This window comes from Scyliorhinus canicula, chromosome 11, assembly GCF_902713615.1.
Source record: "Scyliorhinus canicula chromosome 11, sScyCan1.1, whole genome shotgun sequence".
Lineage (NCBI taxonomy): Eukaryota > Metazoa > Chordata > Chondrichthyes > Carcharhiniformes > Scyliorhinidae > Scyliorhinus > Scyliorhinus canicula.
The window spans coordinates 60,338,510-60,362,908 of NC_052156.1; the positions used below are offsets into that span (position 1 = coordinate 60,338,510).

The 24,399-nt window shown below is 43.3% G+C and overlaps 1 protein-coding gene across 12 annotated transcripts in view; it reads right to left on the reverse strand.

The window, feature by feature from the left end:
* foxp1b (forkhead box P1b) overlaps nt 1-24,399 on the reverse strand; it is a 645,688-nt gene that overhangs the window by 571,875 nt on the left and 49,414 nt on the right. Inside the window, exon 2 of one of the 12 annotated variants that reach the window (XM_038810649.1) lies at nt 5,225-5,294. The exons of the other annotated variants lie outside the window; for them this stretch is intronic. The gene's annotated coding sequence lies outside the window, so the exon portion shown is untranslated. The remainder of the gene's footprint in view (nt 1-5,224; nt 5,295-24,399) is intronic. 12 annotated transcript variants of the gene reach the window in all.

Below are 24,399 nucleotides of genomic sequence, written 5' to 3' on the forward strand. Positions count from 1 at the left end.
AGTGTCAGTTATTGGACACTTAACATAAATGAGACAACTAATTGCAATGTCTCTTAACCCATTACTTAACAATGCTAACCACTGTGCCACCCCCATATAATGTTGAAAGTAAAACTATTTACTGTGCATACAGTGCTCTAACACAAGTCAGGTCAGGCAGAACTAACTTTAACTAAATTGTATGAGGAAGTTGTTTATAAATGGGAAATAAATAATTTGAAGTAACTAACAGTAGTCTCTTGCCTATTTAACTAGGCGCATAGCCTCAATATTTCAGTCAGTAAATCATTAATAATTATCTTATTACACAGATCACCATACTTTCCAGAAAACAACATTTTGGTTCAAATCAACATTACCTGTGAGGCCAAGCTTTACATACAAAGCAATGGCAAAATAGAGGGAGCAATTCATTGTGAGAACAGTAAGTGTTTAACTTGTGTTAATATTCACTGAAATAAATGACAGTCGACAGTGCACATATTCTAAAGTTCCACATTTATTTTAATCACCTTGATTATTGCAAGTTCAAAGGAATATTGGAATGTATAGAATCTGAAAAAGACTACTGGAGTCCAACTGGCTAATCCCAGTGACTATGATGTATCAGATCTCACAATAGCTCTTATACCATCTATCAATTATTTTCTCCAGGTACTTATCCAACTTCCTTGAATTTGATGATACCATCAGTTCCCAATGCTTCCCTCAGCAATCCGCTCCATATATTAAGTAGTTAAACCGAAACAATCTATACCTTTTAATGTAGAATTGACATTAAGCATATTAACAATTATCCTGTCTATAACCATTAGGATCTCGAATATTTCAATAAAATTACCTGGGGTTCTTTTCTCCAGCATATTCAGCATTTCTTGGGAGAGTCAGGTTCCTAATTTTAGTTATCACTGAGTTACCCTTCACTGTACCCTCCAAATACCCGCTCAGTTTGAAATGGCCAGAATTATACACAATTTCGGTGGGGTCAAACTGCATTTCCCACAAACACAGCAGCATTTTGTCCCAGTTGTGCAATTTTGCTCTGACTTATTAGAGTCTTTAGTTTTGATTTCCCCTTGTTCTTTGCTTTTATTTTTTGTTCTGTGGACTCATAATCGGAGTGCGCCTTTAAGCCCTCTCTTCCTTATTCCAAAATGATCCATCTTTTGCTCGACACAACTCTGTTGCTTGCAACTACAAAATGGAGGAATCTCTCCTCCATGAATTAGCTCCTAGTGTACGTGACGTCAGTGTACAGATCACATGATCACAACTGGTAGGAAAACTCCAGCAATTGTTTTTTTAAAATCTAATACTGGGTCAACACACTGACGTCAGGGGGAAGCGGTCTACCCCGCTGGGCTAGACCTGCACACTGCTAGATCAAGCTGAGGGGGCACACATGCCGGCTGGCATTTTTAGAAGCTGGTCACGGACATTGAGCACTTCTTCCCGTGATCAGGAATGCTGCGACCAATCACTACGTGACCGACCCCTAACCCACCTGCGGGTTGCGACCCTGAGTTTGAAAATGACTGAAATAAAGAACTGCTTTATTGATGTAAATCCAGTGAGCACATCTAAATAGGTGAAATTATCTTGAATAGACAAATAAAGTAGACAGCCTTGCTAGAGAAAACCCTCGCAAGCTTAGAAGGAAGAAGCATCAAAGTGAAAGCGCAGATTCCTGAAAGAAATTAACTGAAAACCATCATAGCGTTTCAGAGATCTTCTATCCTTTGTCATAATTTTTTGTGCGAATAAAATGAGGCGAGTTAAAGAGCGAGGTATTTGTAGTGCACCCGGGAGATCAGGAGGAGGGAATTAGGAGGCTCCCCTTCAGGAGGGCAGTGAAGAGTTTCAGGTACCTGGGGGTGCAGGTGGCCAGGAGTTGGGGGGCTCTTCATAAGCTTAACTTCACCAGACTAGTGGAACAGATGGAGGAGGAATTTAAAAGGTGGGACATGGTGCCGCTATCGCTGGCGGGCAGAGTGCAATCCGTCAAAATGACGGTTCTCCCGAGGTTCTTGTTCCTCTTCCAGTGCTTGCCCATCTTTATCCCTAGGGCCTTTTTTAAAAGGGTGACCAGCAGCATCATGGGATTTGTTTGGGCGCATGGCACCCCGAGGGTGAAGAGGGTCTTCTTGGAGCGGAGTAGGGATGGGGGGGGGGCTGGCGTTGCCCAACCTCTCGGGGTACTACTGGGCGGCCAACGTGTCGATGGTGCGTAAGTGGGTGATGGAGGGGAAGGGGGCAGCATGGAAACGGATGGAGAGAGCGTCCTGTGGGGATACAAGCCTGGGGGCCCTGGTAACGGCGCCGTGGCCGCTCCCTCCCACGAGGTATACCACGAGTCCGGTGGCGGCGGCTACCCTCAAGATTTGGGGGCAGTGGAGGCAACATAGGGGAGAAGTGGGGGGCTCGATGGAGGCTCCGTTAAGGGGGAAGCATAGGTTCGTCCCGGGCAACATGGATGGGGGATTTCGGGGATGGTATAGAGCGGGCATTAGACAGCTGAAGGACCTGTTTATCGACGGAAGGTTTGCGAGCCTGGGGGAGTTGGAGGAGAAATTTGGGCTCCCGCCGGGAAACATGTTTAGATATCTCCAGGTAAAGGCATTTGCTAGACGGCAGGTGGAGGGATTCCCTGCGCTCCCCGCGAAGGGGGTTAGTGACAGGGTGCTCTCGGGGGTCTGGGTCGGGGAGGGGAAGATATCCGATATCTACAAGCTTATGCAGGAGAAGGAAGAGGCGTCAGTAGAGGAGCTGAAAACGAAGTGGGAGGGGGAACTGGGGGAACAGATCGAAGACGGGACATAGGCTGATGCCCTGGAGAGGGTAAATTCTTCCTCCTCGTGTGCGCGGCTTAGCCTCATCCAATTCAAGGTGCTGCATAGGGCCCACATGACTGGGACGAGGATGAGTAGGTTCTTTGGGGGTGAAGATAGGTGTGCCAGGTGCTCGGGGAGTCCAGCGAACCATGCCCATATGTTCTGGGCATGCCCAGCATTGGAGGAGTTCTGGAAGGGGGTGGCGAGGACGGTGTCAAGGGTGGTGGGATCCAGGGTCAAGCCAGGATGGGGACTCGCGATCTTTGGGGTTGGGGTAGAGCCGGGAGTGCAGGAGGCGAAAGAGGCCGGTGTGCTGGCCTTTGCGTCCCTAGTAGCCCGGCGAAGGATTTTGCTACAGTGGAAGGACGCGAGGCCCCCCAAGCGTGGAGACCTGGATCAATGACATGGCGGGCTTCATTAAGCTTGAGAAGGTTAAATTCGCCCTGAGAGGATCGGTGCAAGGGTTCTTTAAATGGTGGCAACCTTTCCTCGACTTTCTGGCTCAACGATAGGGTACTGGGACAGTAGCAGCAGCAACCCGGGGGGGGGGGGACGTTGATTATGTTAGCTTATTTTATTTAAATTTGATTTATCTCATTTTAATTTATGGTTAAGTTCTCTTGTTTGGGGGGGGGGGGGGTGGGGGAATGTGATACATGTGATGTTACGGTATGGGGGAAATTGTGGGTGTTATGGGGCTGTTAGTTGCATATTACTGCTTTTTGCTATACTTTTTGTTATATTTTCTGTAAAAAATTCCAATAAAAATTATTTAAAAAAAAAAAAAATGAGGCGAGTTGAAAAGCAAGGGGGTGGGGAATGGGTATTAGGTAATCAGATACATTTTGTCAGTTTCATTATATTTCTGTTAAATAATAAAAGGTTATATGTGTTAAATTTACAAACCTGGTGACTCCAGTTTATTGGGCTCAGCCAAGGTACTCAGGCATTTTAAAATAACATCTAATTTCATTGGTGTTTCAACTCAGGGTCAAGTAGGACTGGAATTGACCGCACACTAGCCCAGTGGGTCATGACAGACTATAGATCGCTTCTCGGCCTTTTGGCTAAGGTGAGCCTTAGGTCAGGTGTAATGCCTGGATCTGGTATGCCCCTCTTGTGGGGACCATGAATTGGATTCAATTTGAATAGGTTTTTGGAGCAGGCAAGGCATTAAGGATTTGCCCCTGTCCACACTGTGAGCTCTGGCTTTGTAACTCTGATAGCTGAATTAAAAGGGAGAGACTATAGAACCCAGGACCTTACTCCCTCTCTCGTCACTGCTGCTACGTACCACGTACTGATGACTTCAGAAATCTATCCATTCGCATCCCCAAATCCCTCGCCTGTTTTTGACTGCTGTAAAATAATACCGCTCTTCTCCACTCTCATAATATTTGCATTTGTCCACATATGCATATATCCATTTGTTTCTCAATCTGCCTAGGTCCTTTTGTATTCCATTGACCTTATGTCTGTTGCTTGCTGTCCCCATCACTTTGGTGTCATGATAACTATGAATAATAGGGACAGCCAAAGTTCCACACTTGGAGGCGGTGGAAATGAAACGTTTCTATTTTGTGAAGAAATCACAATATTTCCACTTACACTTGAATCCCAGGTTCCCAGATTGAAGTTTGGAAAGCTGCAAAAGCCAAGAAAATTAGTGGAACTACTCAATTCCCTACACATGTATAAATTAAAACTTAAAATTGATTTTTTTTTTTTAAACTTAAGTTGCCCAATATTATTGCATCCATTTTGGTATGTAAATTATTTGGTGCTTCCAGCAGCATTCTCAGTCTTTGCATATCGTGAATTCATAAATCACCTCGATGTTAGCTTCCAGTAGATCCGTAAACTCACTAATACCCACAGACTGCTTTCTACTTTTGATGCAAAGTAACTTGTTCATGCCACAAAAAAGCAGAACTCATACAAATTGACAATCAATGAATGATTGTACATCAGTATGCAAAATATTATCTTAAAATAGCTGAGTTATTTCCAACCCAAAATCTGGCATATTGTGGGGTGCACTTGTCAATAGTTCCAATGTGTGTGTCTTGGTAAATCCAAGAGAAACTTTCTGGAAATCTTCAAGACCAACTGATGGTAATTGTACTGCCAATATAAAACTTACTTATACAGACAGGCATGATCCTACTACATTCAGTCTCAAGACTGCTGGACTCACCCAGAACATGGCGTATGCTTAGGTAATGTAAGTCTTTGGGCTAGGGTGAGAAAAAAAATGTACAAGAGAGTTTTAACTCCAAAGCATCATCTAATGACTTTTTCTGAAAATGCATGCATTTGTTGATGTTTGCTTGGCAACAAAATTGGGCTTAAATATGATGTCCCCCACAGCCAAATAGCCCACTATTCATTACCTGAGCTTGTTCATGAGGAATACCAAAAGCCAGCTGTTGGCTGTGAAACTGTATCCAGATGAATTAATGCCTTCAGGAGAGAAATGGATATATTTTATGTATGAAATTTTAAATTATTTAAATTTATAGAAAAGAAAGGCTTTACCTACATTATTTAGTATATCACATTTATTCATTAAACCTCCATATACAATGGGATTATACAAAAAAGTACAAATATTGAAGAGGACAAACTATATGGCACAGTGTTAATTTTGATTTGGTAGTTTGAATTATAGCACTGTCAAGGTGTCAAATTGTCAGATCAAGACAATAAAGTTCGACAAAAACACACAAGTTTGTCCATACCTTGCAGATATTGTTGAAATGGCTACTGAGCAAAAATGTTGGTATAACAAAAAGACAATGGGCATTACTCCAAGGTCAGGGACTGAGCCCTCCCTGCATACATTATATTCATGTTTATTGTCTCTTCAGACACTCTCATATCTGTTGTGGACCTGTTTTTTCAATACCAACTATTGGGCTAACAAAGCTATCTGCAGCTTGAATCTGTTCATATGCCAAGAAGCTCCTGGCTGAACCAATATAACCACAGACCAAAGTTCAAGTTTACTAAGAAAGAAGGATATTTGAACTGCATACTTTTTAAATGATCTTGTGGCAGTACGGCTAAGTCAAGAACAAGATAGGAATAGGAATTGTCCATCCAATACATCAGGTACAACCTTTCTGTTTAATAGATATAGTTTGCCATTTCATGGTTTGATTTGGTGTTAACTACTTTCCTTTGAGACTCTTCAACATAGCTGGAAAAAATATTTGACCAATTTAAAGTTATTTTTATTGAACTTGGGTTGTAAGCAACACTGACAAAGCCACCTTGACTGTCTACCTCAAGCTGCACCATGGACAGAAAGTGTTCTCAGTTGGCATGTGTCAATTTTATCCATCTAGTCAATTTATTCAAATGCATTTCAACTGATGTGATACAAGCACATAACTTAATTACTTCCTGAGATTTTGCTCTTCCAACAGAATTGAAACAGGCTGCTGTGATTAAACCCCTTGGTGCCCAAAAACAAAACATAAGCTATTCCTACAATGGTGGATCTTTAACAGAATGGCAATATATTCCTCTGGGATTGAACTCTTTTGCTCCGCAGTGAAAGTTAAAATCTACTCTATTCTGTTCAAACATATATAACTTGCATGTTATGCTGATAATGCCATCACATTGCTGAATAAATTCAGCTCAAAATCCTTCAGAATATGAAAAGAATATCCAATTCAGAAAATTACTAGTTGGCTTAGTTTAGTTAAGTTTGGTTAATTTACTTGAGTCATCAGAGCACAGGAAATAGGAGGAGAAGACCACATGGTCCAGCGAACTTGATTAGCCATTCAACATTCATATTTCTAATCTTGAGCTTGAATTCCAATTTTGTGCCTGCTCCCCACATGCCTTGGTTCCCCGAGACACCACAAATCTGCCTGTTTCAACTTCAGATATGTTCAAGGATGGCCCATTCACAGTCCTACAGGGTGGACAACTCCAACAATGCATAAGCCTTTGAGTGACAGAATTTCTCATCCCAGGCCTAAGTGATGAGCCCAGAAACTGTGTGTGGTTGTTGTATATTCCTCGGCCAGGGGATACAGCCTCTTAGATCTATGCTGTCAAGACTTTACATTATTTTGAATATTTCAATGCAATATTTCACACATTCATCTAAACGTCAGGGAATATGGATCCAATTTACTCAACATCTCAACATAAAAAAACCCACTCATCCCAGGGATCAAACTAGTGGCCTTTCACTAAACTCTATTGTGTCTCCAATGCTAATATATCCTATTTTAAATATGGAGACAAAATTGCACACAATATCTAAGGTATGGTATCACCAAAACCTCCTATGATTGCAGCAGGACCCGGTTATTTTTATTCTCCAATTCCCTTGTATAAAGACCAACATGCCATTTACTTTCGTAATTGCTTGCAATACCTGCATGCTAACTTTTGTGTTCCTTATAAGGGTATATCCAAGACTCTCTGAACATCAACATTTATATGTTTCACATTTCTAAAAAAAAAATCCTGCATTTCTATTCTTATGATCAAAGTTAAAAACTCAAAACTTCCCCACACTATACTTCACTTACCAACTTGTTCCTCCATTCACTTAACCTGTCTGCATCTCTTTGCACCCTCTGTGTCCTCCTCACAGCTTGCATTTCCAATTGGCTTTGTCTGACAGGGGGTCTCTTTTCTGGGGAGTCTGTGGGGGTGGACGCTTTATTCAGGGTGTCCTGGATGTGTGGCTCTCTTTATTTAGAGGGTCTCTGGGAGGGGATTTAGGGGGTCTCCTTATTTAGGAGGTATCTGGGAGGGGTCCTTATTTAGGGGGTCTTTGGGGCGGGTTTCTTTATTTAGAATGTCTCTGGGCGGGAGTCCCTTTATTTTGGGGGGGAGGGGGGGGGAGTAGGTCAGGTCACCCCCGTACTTGGGGGACGGGGTGAGCAGGTGGCTGAATTGCAATGGGGGTCAGCCGCGGGACCTCGGTATCAGGTTGCCCACTCAAAATGGCAGCCCAATAGCTGGATTCCTCAGGAATTCATCGCAATCCTCGCCATGCATAAACTTGCACGGGTTAGGATTGTGAATCGCATACTGGGCTCCCAGTCGGAGCACATATCAGTTGCAATTCAGCTGCGTGGGAGAACACAGAGGGCGATTCGCCGAGCCCCGCGCTGGAAAATCGCCGCAACCGCGCCATGACGCCGGTGTGAAATTCTCCGCGGTATGGAGAACCAGTGCCATTTGCACCACCGGGAACTCTGCACGAACGGTCGGGGGGCTCCTTCACCCAGGGGGGGGTAATCTCCCAAACTGAGAATCTTGCCCATTGTCTGCCATTCTCTCACTTCCCACGATCATTTCTCCTATCACTGCTTCTACGGGACTAACATTTACTTGAGCTAATCTCTTCCTCATTAGATACACTAGTTTATTCTCATTTTTTTTCAAGCAATTATTCGGTGGCCATTTGCTGATTTCTAAAACACTCCCAATACTTAGACTTACTACTATTCTTTACAACATTATAAGTCACTTCATTTAATCTAATATTGGGTGGGATTCTCCATCTCAGGACACCCAGATCGAGTTCCCCGACGAGACAAAGAATCAGGCGTCGGGACAAAATCGGGATCAATGTCAGGTGCAAACCCCCGGCCCCCCCCCCCCCCCCCCCCATAAGGAGATCATCCAAGCCCAACCAACTGCATTCCAAGCACTAAATGAATTCCAAACACTCAACCATATGATTGCACAGCACTTGCCTCTCTTTGGTGTGGTCAATGTTTGTAAACATTGGGGTTTCACCACTTAGGCCACTGTACCGTGAAAGGAGATGAATGAATCAAAGCTGCAGATGGTTTGTAGAAGCTGTCAATCACAGACCACTATTAGAAAGCTATGAATGGCTTGCAGCTTATAGATATGTGGGAAACAGAAACAGGTCACAGTTGTTCTCCTTCGAGGAATAGACATGTGGAGCTTCAAGGTAAGTAGAACAGCTGTAATTCTTCTCAGTGCCCTTGTCTGGGTTGCTCTCAAGCCTCCAGACAGAGGCCTCTTTCTTTTTTTGTGTCCCTCTAGGCAGGGGGTCCCCCTATTACAGGGGTTCCTGGAGGGATCCCCCTATTACAGGATCCCCTAATACAGGGGGATGAGGGGGGGTCGCGGTGAAATTTCCCTGAAAATCTCTTGCATTCCACACCTTGCATAAATTGACATGGCACTGATTACTGCATTGCTTGCCGGTTTGCACTCCCAGGAGGTCATAACCAGTTGTAATTCACCTCAGGAATGAAAACAGGGGGCGGGATTCACTGTTCCCCGACACCGTATCATAATCAGCGATCGGACGGAGAATCCCCTCTGATGCCCAAATCGGGAGAGGCGCCAGTATGACGGCGGTTTCCTATCCTTCTCCCCTCCGAAATGGCGTCATCGCGTTGCGTGCCGCATGCCGTTGGAATTAGTGGACGTGATTTATTTAGATTTCCAGAAGGCCTTTGACAGGGTGCCGGATAGGAGATTGTTAAATAAGTTAAGAGGCAATGGTGTTAAGGGTAAGATACTGGCATGGATAGAGGATTGGCTGACTGGCAGAAGGCAGAGAGTGAGGATAAAGGGGTCTTTTTCAGGATGGCAGCCGGTGACAAATGGTGAGCCTCAGGGGTCTGTGCTGGGACCACAACTTTTAACAATGCACATTAATGATCTGGGAGAAGGAACTGAAGGCACTGTTGCAGATGATACATGGATCTGTAGAGAGACAGGTAGTATTGAAGAAGCAAGGGGGCTGCAGAAGGATTGGACAGGCTAGGAGAGTGGGCAATGAAGTGGTAGATTAAATATAATGTGGCAAAGTGTGAGGTTATGCATTTTGGAAGGAGGAATTTAGACATAGACTATTTTTTAAATGGGAAAATGCTGGAAATCAGAAGCACAAAGGGAATGGGTGTCCTTGTTCACGATTCTCTTAAATTTAATGTGTAGGTTCAGTCGGCAGTTAGGAAGGCAAATGCAATGTTAGCATTCATGTCAAGAGGGCTAGAATACAAGACCAGGACCAGGGCAGCACGGTAGCATTGTGGATAGCACAATTGCTTCACAGCTCCAGGGTCCCAGGTTTGATTCCGGCTTGGGTCACTGTCTGTGCGGAGTCTGCACATCCTCCCCGTGTGTGCGTGGGTTTCCTCCGGGTGCTCCGGTTTCCTCCCACCGTCCAAAGATGTGCAGGTTAGGTGCATTGGCCATGATAAATTGCCCTTGGTGTCCAAAATGGCCGTTAGTGTTAGGTGGGGTTACCGGGTTATGGGGATAGGGTGGAGCTGTTAACCTTGGGTAGCGTGCTCTTTCCAAGAGCCAATGCTGACTCGATGGGCCGAATGGCCTCCTTCTGCACTGTAAATTCTATGTAAATTCTATATACTTCTGAGGCTGTATAAGGCTCTGGTCAAATCCCATTTGGAATATTGTGAGCAGTTTAGGGTACCCTATCTAAGAAAATATGTGTTGGCCTTGGAAAGGGTCCAGAGGAAGTTCACAACAATTATCCCTGGAATGAACAGCTTTCATATGAGGAACGGTTGAGGACTCTGGGTCGGTACTCGTTGGAGTTTAGAAGGATGAGGGGAGGATCTTATTGAAACTTACAAGATACTGCGAGGCCTGGATAGAGTGCACGTGGAGAGGATGTTTCCACTTGTAGGAAAAACTAGAACCAGAGGACGCAATCTCAGACTAAAGAGACGTTCCTTTAAAACAGAGATAAGGAGGAATTTCTTCAGCCAGAGGGTGGTGAATCTGTGGAACACTTTGCCGCAGAAGGCTGTGGAGGCCAAATCACTGAGTGTCTTTAAGACAGAGAGAGACAGGTTCTTGATTAATAAGGGATCAGGGGTTATGGGGAGAAGGCAAGGGAATGGGGATGAGAAAAATATCAGCCATGATTGAATGACGGAGAAGACTCGATGGTCCGAGTGGCCTAATTATGCTTTTATGTCTTATGGTAGAGCGTTGGCACATCACCTGAAGGCTCTCCACCGATGCTCCACCCCCAATGGGCCAGTCCCCTACCGTTCGGTGGACATGTGATCTCAGCTGTCGGGTACCCGGAGTGGCAGCTGCGGAATGTGTCCAGCCCATAGTCTCCCAAATGGAGAATCCTGCCCATTGTCTTTAACATTCTTAGTAAGCCAAGGATGGATCTTCCTTGCCAAGTTTTTGTTTTTCATGCTGTGTATTTTTGATTAATATTTTCAATTGTTTCTTGAAATGTTTCCCACTGTTTATTTACTGTCATACTTACACAATCAACTTCTTGCTTAATTATTCTCCTTGTGTCTATGTGGGTCTCACCCCCACAACCCAAAGATGTGCCGGCTAGGTGGATTGGCGAGGCTAAATTGCCCCTTAATTGGAAAAACATAATTGGATATTCTAAAAAAAATTTAAATTTCTTGTTTAATGCTCTGTCCAAATGTACAACTACTGTTAAAAGGCCTATAAACTACTCCCAACTGTGTTTTGAACACTTGCTATTCCTAATCTCCATCCATACTGATTCTATAATTTGGGTCCTTTCTCATTAATGTCCTTAAGTCAACCTCTATTATAAGGCTATCCCTCCTCCTTTTCCATTCCGGTCATCTTTTCGAAAGGTTGTACACCATGGAATATGTATTCCCCAACCTTGATCACCTTGTAACCATGCCCCTGTAATGGTGATTAGTTCTAAACCATTTATCGTTATTTGTGCACTAGTTGATCTAATTTATTAATGATGCATTCAGGATTCAAAATAAGCGAATTCATTTTTTCCCCTTGTATTCCTGAGCCTACTCTCTGATGCACTATTCCATTTAAACTGTCTTTTCATATCTTACTCAATTTGTCTTTACCCACATTGATGTACTTCTAAATCTCTTTTCACCAAAATCTCCTGCCCTGTTTGTTGAAAACCATTTTCCCCCACTCTGACTTTATTTTTTGGAGCACTCGTGTTTGTGCACTCTGTTCCTTCCTGTCACACTCTGTTTACCCTTATCACTACCCTGCACTATGCCTTGCCATTTCTCTTTAACTTCTCAAATCTCCCCTCACATGAAACTTCCACCCTTACCCCCATCCACTATTTAGATTAAAGCCCTCTCTTCAGCCCTCGTTATATAATCTACCAAGACATGGTTCCAGATACAGCTTTCTTTCTTCAGTACTGGAGTCAAACCCCAGTACTCTGCATTTTAATTTACCCCCTAGGCTGCTCATTCTCCCTCAGCAGAACCTTTTTCTTATTCCTACTTATGTCATTGGTACTGATGTGGACCACAACCAAGTCACATTTGCTTTCATTTTGTAATTAACTTAGTCAATGTGAATCAGTGTTAACTACAAAGCATCATGCCAAAAGTAACACACTGTGATAGGCAGCTATTGTGTGCAGATAGTGTATGAATCAAATCTAGATTGCTAAAACACTAATATGGTTGAGATCATTGCAGAGGCAATTTTTTTATTTGTTCATGGGATGTGAGCGTTACGGCAAAGCTAATGTTTACTACCCATTCCTAATTGTTCTCAAGAATGTGGCAGTGAGCTGCCTTCTTGAACTGCAGTCCAATTGGTGTAGGTACACCCACAATCATGTTAGGGAGTATTATCCAAGATTTTGATCCAACAACAGTGAAACGAAAAGCAATATAGTTCCAAATCAGAATGGTGTGTAACTTGGAAGGGATCTTGCAGGTGGTGGTGACCCAATGCATCTGATGTCCTTGTTCTTTTAGGTGGTAGAGGTCACAGGTTGAAGAAGCCTTGGCTACTGCTGCAGTGCATCTTCCAGATAGGACACTGCTGCCAATGTACGTCTGTGGCAGAGGGAGTGAATGGTTAAGGTGGTGGGTGCAGTGCCAAACAAGCAGGTTGTTTTGCCTTGGATTGTGTTGAGCTTCTTAAGTGCTTTTGAAGCTGCACTCATACAGGCAAGTGGAGAGTATTCCTTTACTCTCCTGATTTGTGCATTATGGACGCTGGCCAGACTTAAGAGTCAGAAGGCGAGTTACTCACAACCCCTGACCTAGCCTTCTTGCTACAATATTTATATGGCTGGGCCAATTAAAGCTCTAATCCACAGCAATCCCAAGATGTCGCTGTGGCGGGTTTCCATGATAACAACACCACTGAACGTCAATGGGAGAGGGTTAAATTCTCTTTTGTTAGAGGTAGTCATTGCCTTGTACTTGTGTGACATGAATGCCACTTCACAACTGTACTAATATCTCAATTTAGTTTGCCCTAGTAAATTCATCACAGTATAAAATAACATCAAGCCACAACTGTATACAATTATGTATGTATACATAAATTATATATGTGGGATTCAAGGATGGAGATGGTAATATAATGGTACGGTCGCTGGACTAGTAACCCAGAGACCCTGGATTAGCCCAGGCTGGAGGACATAGTACAAATGTCACCATTGCAACTGGTGGAATTTAAATTAAATTAATAAATCTGGTACATAAAAGCTAGTGTCAGTAATGGTGGCCATAACAACAATATTTGATTGTTGTTCTAATTCCAATTGGTTCACCAATGACCTTTAGGAAAGGAAATCAGCCATCATTACAGCTCTGGTTTACATGTGACCCCGACCCACAGCAGTGTGGTTAGCTCTCAACTCCCATCTGAAATGACCGCATTTCTCAAGGGCCATTAGGGATAGATAACAATGTCAGTCATGCCCACAGCCCATAAAAGAGAAAAGAAATACAATGAGTGTCCAGGGCTTTATCTGAATTGAGCCCATTAAACATGCTGAACCCTATCTGCCCACCGTGATAATACTTCAGTTTTTCCAAAACACAGAGCTGATTATCATGTCTACTTGCCAGTGAGTATGAAATTATCGAAGGGGTAGTGTATAAAGTCTGTCGCCCCAGCAGTGCACATTTATTCTACTGTCCCAAGGAATGAATGGTAAGTTACAGGGATACAAATTGATCATTATTGTACCCACTTTCCTGGAAGAAAATTGAGGCATTTATGTTGCATTATGTCCTGTGCCCCTAGGATGCTGAAAAATTGTTCAAGACCAATATAGCTGAAGATATGGCCAGGCCAGGCATTGGGCCCCTTATAGATGAACCTTGCATTTGTTTTAAGATCACTTGGAGAAACTGAGGTTTTCTTGTGTGGGGTTGCAGCCTCCCCATTGGCCACCACTGAGAAGGCAAGCTTTAGTATTGTTTAATTCACGTGGACAACGAGGGATAAAAGACAAAACCTTTTTGAGGACACTCAAAAACTCAGTTTCAGGCCCATTTTGGGAATCCCATTTTGGATTCACATTCCAGGGGTCTTTGATGCTGAGGCTCAACGAATATTTACCAATAATCTAGTGAGAAAATAGTCAAAGTTTCTTGGTGCATCATGCCCTGTGTTGGCTCCAACACTGCACATCTGATGACCCATTGAACACCACTGAGGTGCAATGTCTATGGATTTAGTAGCACTACACTATTATTTTCATGATATTTGGGGTAGTACTCGTGTAACTTTGGTACCAAATCTGTAATGTAAAATAGCACAGTTTCTACTGAAACTATATTGTTTGCTACTTAATGTGATACATTCCATCACCAACCCCACTTGATAAAATTCAGCATTGTATCAGGCGATTTACCATCATCTACTCAGATATACTGCCCCTAAAATCAGCAGCTTCATCCTCTAGATATTCTCACTTATCCACCTTCACTGCTACTGAGCTCCTCTGCTTTATGTGCAATTATCGCATTAGTTAAACAGCTTTAAGATCGAAACCTTGGTTACACTGGTTTCTGGTATCCACAAATTTGAAGATTACGGTTTCACCCTTACCATCTTCCAGACTCGAGACCAACCCACAGGATCTGAAAAACATGAATTAAAGCTATTGTTCCCTGTCCAATTGCCATTGCTGGAAAGTGCATGTGTAGAAATGAAATGAAATGAAAATGAAAATCGCTTATTGTCACAAGTAGGCTTCAAATGAAGTTACTGTGAAAAGCCCCTAGTCGCCACATTCCGGTGCCTGTTCGGGGAGGCTGGTACGGGAATTGAACCGTGCTGCTGGCCTGCCTTGGTCTGCTTTCAAAGCAAGCGATTTAGCCCTGTGCTAAACCAGCCCAAGGTTCAGGCATGTGCTCAAATTTCCTACAGTAACAAACTGCTAACCTTCACTTAAAGAAAGGCCATTTTATACTACTTGACCACAGCAAATGTCATTGTTTTTAGATGAGGAAGGACAGAAAGGAGAAAGATTGTGGGCAGGCAGTGCAATATGGTGTGGAAATCGGTTCTATCATTTCTTCAAATTAAAAACAATCAGTTTAAGAAATGTTTACTTTATACATCTACATAATCAACGATGTAATTTGCAGACTGTAATTGATTGATATTAAGCTACTGCAAACTATGTACCATGATTTACTTATATTAACAATAAACATGATTGCATTATATTAAACGTTGATTATGAAAATCATGCTACAATTTTCATTGTCACCAGAGTTTCAATGGACAAATGCAATAAGCCTGGATTGATTCTTGACGAATCCCGACTTCGCTAACCTAAACTGAAAGCAGTGAGGAGATGTCGGGGAAGAGGAAGAATTTACACTCTCAACTGATGTTCTGTGACCTTTGCCGAAAGTATGCAGATAGGGGTGTACAATTAAGATATAATTGAACTCAATTGTGAGATCCACTGTCCAAGTTCAGACAAGAAAAACAGACATTTAGATAATAATGTTGCCTTTGATGCTAAAAAGGAGTTTGATAGTCTTTGTTGTATCTAATGAACAAAGTTCCAGGAGCTGGTGCTACCCCAGCAGAGGGCTGCAAGGTCAGATATCAATGATTGGTCAAGAAATTTGCTGAGCTCTTTCAGTCTTTGTGGAAGCTAGGAACCATCCTGCAAGAATAAGCTGCCTCCATTGTCCACCTGTACAAGCAGAAAGGAACTTGCTAATCTTGTTGCAATATAGAGCGGTGTTCTTCAAACATTTTTTCCGGGGACCCATTTTTACCAACTGGCCAACCTTCGGGACCCACGCTGGCCGACCTTCGTGACCCACCATTTTCTCTTACCTTGTTTGCGGCTGACAGAAATGGAGGAAATGGTTTTGGGTCCCTTTGGCCCTCGTACACGCTCCTCCAATGGAACCTGTTGGATGAAGGTGAAGCCTTCCGGTGTCGGAAAGTATTGAGTCTCCAACTGTCCAAAGTTCTGCATTTTTTTCCTGTAAAGTTTTATCAAATAAACCAACCGCCCCCCCCCCCGAACTTGTAAAAAAAAATGAATAAAAACCCCCTGAACGTGTAAAACAAAAGCTACGACTGCTTTTTAAAAAGCAGCCGCACTGCGCATGCGTGCCAGATCATCGGCGCATTTTATTTACATGTTCGCGGCCATCTTGAAGGCCACTTGCAGCCAGTGTTCTTAACAGCCGGCTGCTGCAGCTGTTGCGTGCAGATTTGCGCGATTGGGAGCACAGCGACGGGCGGCTCCGTGACCCTCCCGCCACCCGTCCGCGACTCACTCGCGGGCCACGCCTCCGAGTTTGACAATGCCTAATTTAGAGGAATCTGACTCATCTCCCATAGACAGCAACATTTTTGCCAGCTGGGTTGCTCAGTGCAACATCTTCACTAGGATCTGCTGCTAGAGTCAGTGTGGTCTCAGAAAGGTCACAGAAGTACTGATAACGGAAACACTGATAATGGTGTTTGTAGTTATAGAGGCAAACTTATTCTTCCTTCTTTCCCAGACTAATGTCAAAGCCTTTTGAAGACAACACTTGCTTTACGATTTGTGCACGTGTCTTGCCATCAAAATGGTCAATTTGAAAGAACATGCTACGAGTTAGGTGAAATGGTCTACTACTCTCAAATTCTGTTTTTTTTTGTTGACCTGATCAGGACGTTTGACAAAGCAGCCGTGAGGAAATTTGGGAGGTAAAATGGGAAAATTCAGTTACCCAAGAAATTCATCACAATAGTTTAGTCGTTTCATGATGGCATTTTCGCATGTGTTGCGATTGATGTCAAGTTTTCTGATCCATTCCCAGTCACTAATGGAGTTAAGCAAGACTGGATGCTGGCACCAATCCTGCTCAGCATGTTTCTCTCCACCATGTTCTCCGACCCTGGCATCACAATGACAGGCATCACAATGACAGGAAGTTGCTCGGTCTGAGGTGACTCAGAACAAAGACCAAGGTCTCCACAGACATACGTTGAGATTTCCTGTTTTCCAATGACTGTGTACTAGCTGCCAGTTCAGAACTGGATATACAGTGTAGAATGGACCTGTTCTCCATTGCATTTGGCCTTACAATCAGCACGAAGAAAGCTGAAGTAGTGTACCAGCCTTCTCCAGGGAAGCCCCATCTCGAGCCCAAGATTTCAGTCTATGAGCAGAACCTGAGAGCAGTAGACCATTTCACTTGCCTCAGTAGCACGCTGTCGAGTTGTCCATTTTAATGGCAAAACACATGCACGAATCGCAAAAGCAAGTGTTGTCTTCGACAGGCTTCAAACATTAGTCTGAGAACGAAGAGTAAGTTTGCCTACCAACTGACCAATAAGAGCAATAGCCCTGCCCGCTATGCTCTCTGCATGCAACATCTGGACAGTGTGCCAGCATCACACCAAGAAGCTTAACTTCAGCTGCATTCAGAAGCTTCTGAACATCAGATGGCAGGACAAAACACCAGACTTTGTGGTGCTTATTCAAGCTGGCATGCCCCACATCCTCAACATTGACTCTGGACCCCATGATGTCTCTTGATATTAGGTCAAACATGGTCAAGGAAGCCTCCTGCTGATTGACATGCATCGCCACTTAACTTGTATTCCATGCTGAACAGCACTTGGAGGAGGCGCTGAGGGTGGCACAGAATGTACTCTGTGTGGGGATTTCAATGTCCATCACCTGGACTGCCTCAGTAGCAATACTATGGACCAAGCTGGCCGAGTCCTAAAGGATATAGCTGCTAGACTGGGTCTAAGGGAGGTGGTGATGGAACCAACTAAAGGGGAAAACGTACTTGACCTCATCCTCACCAACTCTTGCTCTGCTCTGGATGTATCTGACCATGACAGTACAGTAGGAGTGACCATTGCGCAGTCTTTGTAGAGACCAAGTTCTGTCTTCACATTGAGAATACTTTCTGTCATGTTGTGTAGCACCACCACTATGCTAAATGGGTTAGATTTCAAACAGATCTAACAACTCAAGACTGGGCAACCACAAGTTACTGTGCAATTCTCAGCCAAAGAATTGCACTCAACCACAATCTATAACCTCATGGCCTGGCATATCTCCCACTTTACCGTTACCACTAAGTAAGGGGATCAACCCTTGTTCAACGAATAGTGCAGGAGGGCATGCCTGAAGCAGCACCAGGCATACCTAGAAATTAGGTTCCAACCTGATAAAGCTACATACAGGATATCTTGTGGACTAAACAACATAAGCAGCAAGCGAGAGATAAGTGATTCCACAGTCAATGGTGAATGGTGGTGGGCAATTAAACAACACACTGGAGAAAGAAGCTCCATAAATATCTCAATCTAACAATGATGGTGGAGCCCAGCACATCAGCACAAAAGATACAACTGAAAAGTTTGCAGTCTCCCACCAGAATTACCGAGTCAATGATCCATCACATCCCACACCAAAGGTCCAGAGCACCACATAGGCCAGTCTTCAGTCAATTTGATTCACTCCACATGATATCAAGCAACAGCTGAAGGCACTGAATACTACAAAGGCTATGGGCACTAACTGACTTGGCTCCTCAAAATGTCCAGAAGACATTTGCTCCAGGACTTGCCACGGCCCTAGCCAAGCTGTTCCAGTCCAGCTACAGCACTGGCATGTACCCGGCAATATGGATTATCGCCCAGATATGTCCTGTATACCAGAAGCAGAACAAATCCAACCCAACCAATTACCACCCCATCAGTCTACCCTCAATCATCAAAGCGATGGAAGAGATCATCAATGCTGTCAAGTGGTTCTTGCTGGGCAACACCCTGGGTTCCACCAGCGCCACTTAATTCCTGACTTTATTACAGCCTTGATTTAAACATGGACAAAAGAGCTGAACTCCAGGGATGACGTGAGAGTGACTTGATATTAAGGCAGCATTTGACTGCGTGCAGCATCAAAGAGCGCAAGCGAAAGTGGAACCAACGGGAATCAAGGGGGAAACTCTTTTTCTGGCACAAGGGAAGATGGTTATGGTTGTTGGACACACCCGAGTTCCAAGGAACCACTGCAGAAGCTCAAGATAGTGGCCTAGGCCTAACCACCTTCAACTGCTTCATCAATTACCTTCCTTCCATCATAAAGTCAGAAGTGTGGATGTTAACTGATGACTGCACAATGTTCAGCACCATTTGTAACTCCTCAAATACAGAAGCAATCCATTTCCAAATGCAGCAAAATACCTGGATAATATCCAGGTTTAGGCTGACAAGTGGCAAGTAACATTTGCACCAAGGTCCAGGCAATAACCAACTCCAACAAGAGGGAATCTAACCATCGCCCCTAGATTCAATGGTATTACCATCACTGAATCCCTCACAAACAATATCCTCGTGGGTACCATTGACCAGAACTGAACTGGACTAGCCATATAAATACTATGGCTACAAGAGTCGGTCAAAGGCAAAAATCCTGCAACAATTAGCTCAGCTCCTGACTCCCCAAAGCATACCCACCATATCCAAGGCACAAGTCAGGAGTGTGATCGTATACCCTCCACTTGCTTAGATGAATGGAGCTCCAAAAATACTCAAGAAGCTGGATACCATTCAGGACAAAGCAGCCCACTTGATTGGCACCCCATTAACAAACATTCACTCCCTCCGACACCGATGCATAGTCGCTGCAGTGTATACCATCTACAAGATGCAATGCAGGAACTCACTAAGTCTCCTTAGACAATGCCTTCCAAACCCACAACGGTCACCGTCGAAATGGACACAGGTAGCAGATACTTGAAAACACAGTTACCTGGAACTTCCCCTCCAAGCCACTCACCATCCTGACTTGGAAATATATCATTCCTTCATTGTTGCTGGAACAAAATAGATATAGATATAGAACAGTACAGCACAGAACAGGCCCTTCGGCCCTCAATGTTGTGCCGAGCCATGGTCACCCTACTCAAACCCAAGTATCCACCCTATACCCGTAACCCAACAACCCCCCCCCTTAACCTTACTTTTTAGGACACTACGGGCAATTTAGCATGGCCAATCCACCTAACCCGCACATCTTTGGACTGTGGGAGGAAACCGGAGCACCCGGAGGAAACCCACGCACACACGGGGAGGACGTGCAGACTCCGCACAGACAGTGACCCAGCCGGGAATCGAACCTGGGACCCTGGAGCTGTGAAGCATTTATGCTAACCACCATGCCCCTTAATCCTTGAGCTCCCTCCCAAACAGCACTATGGGTGTAGCTACAGTACATAGACTGCAACGGTTCAAAAAGTCCGTTCAACACCACCTTCTCAAGGGCAATTAGAGATGGAAATAGATGCTGGCCTAGCCAACAACACCAAAATCCCATCAACGAATACAAAATATTGAAACAATCACAACTGATTTGGTCTGGTCATGTAGCCAGAATACCTGACCATAGAATCCCTACAGTGCAGAAGGAGCCCATTCAGCACATCAGGTCTGCACTGACTTCCTGAAAGGGCACCCTACCCAGGCCCACTCCCCCACCCTATCCCCGTAATCCTGCAACCCCATTTAACCTACACACCTTTGGACACTAAAGGGGAATTTAGCATGACAACCCACCTAACTTGCACAACTTTAGGCTGTGGGAGAAAACTGGAGTACCCAGAGGAAACCCATGCAGACACTGAGAGAACATGCAAACTCCACACAGTCATCCTATGCCAGAATTGAATCCAGGTCACTGACGCTGTGAGGTAACCATGCTACCACTGTGCCACCCTCACTCACTTACCAGAGTAAGTGACACCAATTTACCAGAGTGTATCTTTGATGGAGAGCTGGAGTCTGTAACGCATTCTCGTGGCAGTCAAAGGAAATGCTACCAAGACACTCTTGAAATCAACCCTGAGTTCTCAGAGCTCACCCAAAATCACTGCACCTGGCACAAACAAATAAAAGACAAGGCAAACTCCTTCAATTGCACAAGCAGAGGAAATCTCAAACCAGAAACTCATCCAATACTCAATCATCTGCACTATCCTGTCCTATTTGCAGCAGAACCTTCCAAGAGCAGATCAGTCATATCAATTGTCTATGTACCCATTGAATCCCTACCAAACACTCCAGGGATGTGTGGCGTTGCCTCGAACAACAAGCAAGTGACCCTTTGATAAATCGGAGTCTTCAGAAATGGAGTAAGGGGACAAAATAAATTCATAAGAGTAAGCAATGCGTTTTCTTTATAATAGGACTCAGGGGGAAAAAATCCCATCTATGTACACTATTGCACAAATGGGTAAAATAGTCCCATGCTTTAGATATATATGCATAAAATATTAATTTCACATGATATGTTAGGAGCTACTGTGATGAATGCAGAAATTGTTAAATATTATATTTCATATCTGTGGCAGTAAAGTTATTAAAAGTCCTGCGTTCAAAATACATACACAGTGTGCCTACTAAAGCTATAATTAAAGTGTTGTAAAAGGTGAGATAATCATTCATTCCAACCATTTACTTGTTTACAGAGAGATGGCTAATAGAGCGGATATGGATAATTTGAGGGATTGTATATAATCCTAGCTAAACAGGTGATGGAACATCTTAGTGGGGTACAGATGATGTAATTAATGTGAAGATCCAAGTCTGTCTGTAGTTTGCAGTTTTTACAAATGCTGTTAGGTTGAGCAGAAGGACATGACAAGACAGAAGTGTACTGGGTCTTGAAAGGGTCTCTTTCCAAAAGACCTACACAGAGAAAAGCAAGTAACCTATTTTGTGAACTCACAAGTGGCATTTGAACTGCATTGGGTCGCTTGTTTAGAATCCGAGGCAGATGTAGATAGTAAGTTAAATGTTTTCCTTTTATTTAAGAACTATTTAACTTAATTGTAAAGTAATGTATTTGATGTTAATATGGTTAATTCAGTTAAATAAAATTAAAATTGTTTTATCATTGTAGCCACCTGGGGTGGCCATGTCCCGATTCCAAAATGGACACTTGCAAAGAGTACAGGGAAAATTGGACAGTACTAGGAAAACAAGCAGGTGCAACGTTTGCCTGTGGATTGGAACTTGCAGATCCCAGACAGAACTGAAACTACAAGCCACTAGCATAGTAATGAGCTATCTCCGGGGACAAAAGAGAAACATTTAAACAATCGGTACCAGGGCAGACTCCCCGGCGCCAGTGGAGACTAAACCAAAGGCAGGCCAACGGTTACCTAGGGCCCACCCAGCGATCGAGAAACAACCCCTTTATTGGAGAGAATCGATACAAATGATTGGGACATGGTCCAATTAATTGGGACCAAGTCCAGGATCCACCCAGAAGGGTGCAAAACCCTTTGGGGTATAAAACCGAGTCCCCAAAGTCAGAGCGCTCTCTTCTTCTTCACCTTGGCCTTTGGCTCTCAGCGACGAGAGGCCCGCCAAGCACCAGCCAAGTAAGTCTAAAGTCAACGTACGCTACGAGATAGGCTCTCCTAGCTACTATTCTATACCAGTTCGAAGCCAGCAGTATCAGAACCGGACAACGGCCATTGTTCCTCTGACTGAGTGGGCGCCCGAAGCTAAGTATAGGCTTTTAGTAGTAGTTGTAGTTTAGGGAGTAGAGTTTGTGCATGAATAATAATTGACTGTGTGTGTAAATAAATGTGCATTGATTTCAAACTTACTAACTGGTGTATCGAGTCATTGATCAGTATTCGGTTTTGAACCTTGTGGTGGTATCAGAAAGATACCTGGCAACTCTTGAGCAAAGGTAATTAAAACAGAGCAAATTAAGGAAAGCATAACGAGCAACAACATAAACAATCCCTATTTGTCAAAGTCATCACTCCTGGGGTGAAGTATCCTTTCCTCAGTTTTACAATTGAAAATTGTTTGGGGTTTCACGTCTGGTGTCCTAACAAAAGTTGGGGTCTGGTCCAATATCCAACAGTACCAAGTGTGGCATTAATACATGTATCAATCCGTCTATGACTTGGCGATGTTGAGCAAACACAAGATTATTTTCAGTAAGGAGAGTGAGGGAACAGCACAAAGAGAAGTAAATTTAGGACACTGAACAAATGGCATTATAGTTTTGCTTTAGTCTTGGCTAAATCACTTTTGATAGCAATCTTTAAAAAGTACAGTAATGGTTGTCAAAATTCCTGTTAGTTTAACTGAACCTTTCTTCATGTGTAGCATGGTCTACATTATGTTTGCTTTTTTAATTTCCTTCTAATATGAAGCAGTTATTCTCCCTCTACTGTTCCTGAAGATGCTGAATTTTGTTGGGATACAGCTCTGCAGAAACCAGTAGCCCAAAGATTATTTGACCATGTAACCATTCTTCAAATAAGAGTTTCACAAAATTAGCAGATTATTGCATTGTGAAATGCAACAAAAAAGCACGTTAGCCAGCCTGATCTGCACCTCATTCAATTATCACATATACACACTTTCCGGCATGGTGATCTGAAGTCGGAACACTGATTTCTCCCTTTATTGGTTGAAGTGCCAAAGCTCAATCGTATCAGGCAAATTATGTTTCTGACCAAATTCAAATAATTTAGCACAGGCTAAATAATGAATTTATCCTAGATCATTCTCTACCCTTCCATACATTACACAAGAACACTATGGGATAGCAGACAACCCATTCCTGTGTGTGTATCCAAGTAGGTTTAGTTAATGTGTTCATATCAATACATTATCAATTATACAATTTAGTGCATACCATCTCCAAGTTCATGATCTTATTAACATTACTAATGGCAGACCTGTAACTACCACCCTCATGTCATTAACCTCAAACAGCACACTCCACGTTTCTGATGACAATAGCTGCATTTTTTTCACAGGTCAAATGAACTTAAATTTACATACAGCATTACATTTTAGTGTCAACACTGACCCAGGATAATGTGCCCAGTGGCTTTTCTTCACACCCTGTGGAAAGTGACTGGCCTCTATTCAATGTCATCCATTAGAGATTGCAGCCGCATTCCGATAAGCCTCTATTTAGAACAGCAATATGCTGAAGAACTGCCTCAACTCCCATAAATAAAGTATGTTTTAAGAAGCTGGCAAATTATTAAAGTCATAAAATACACACACACGTCTTTGAGCGTATGCTTTGTAGCTAAGTTAGACTGTAAAAACAAGCCATACAATACAAAGCTGACCCAGACTATGGGTTATGCATTTTTGGAGAGAGAAAAACCCCTCTTATTTTATTGTTTTGCTAAGGACGAGACCTTGTAATAAACACAACCTCTCATGTTCAGTTTGCCCACAATTCAGGATACAAAACAAATTATATGTAAAGAATCCTTTCATGCCCCTTTCCACCAAA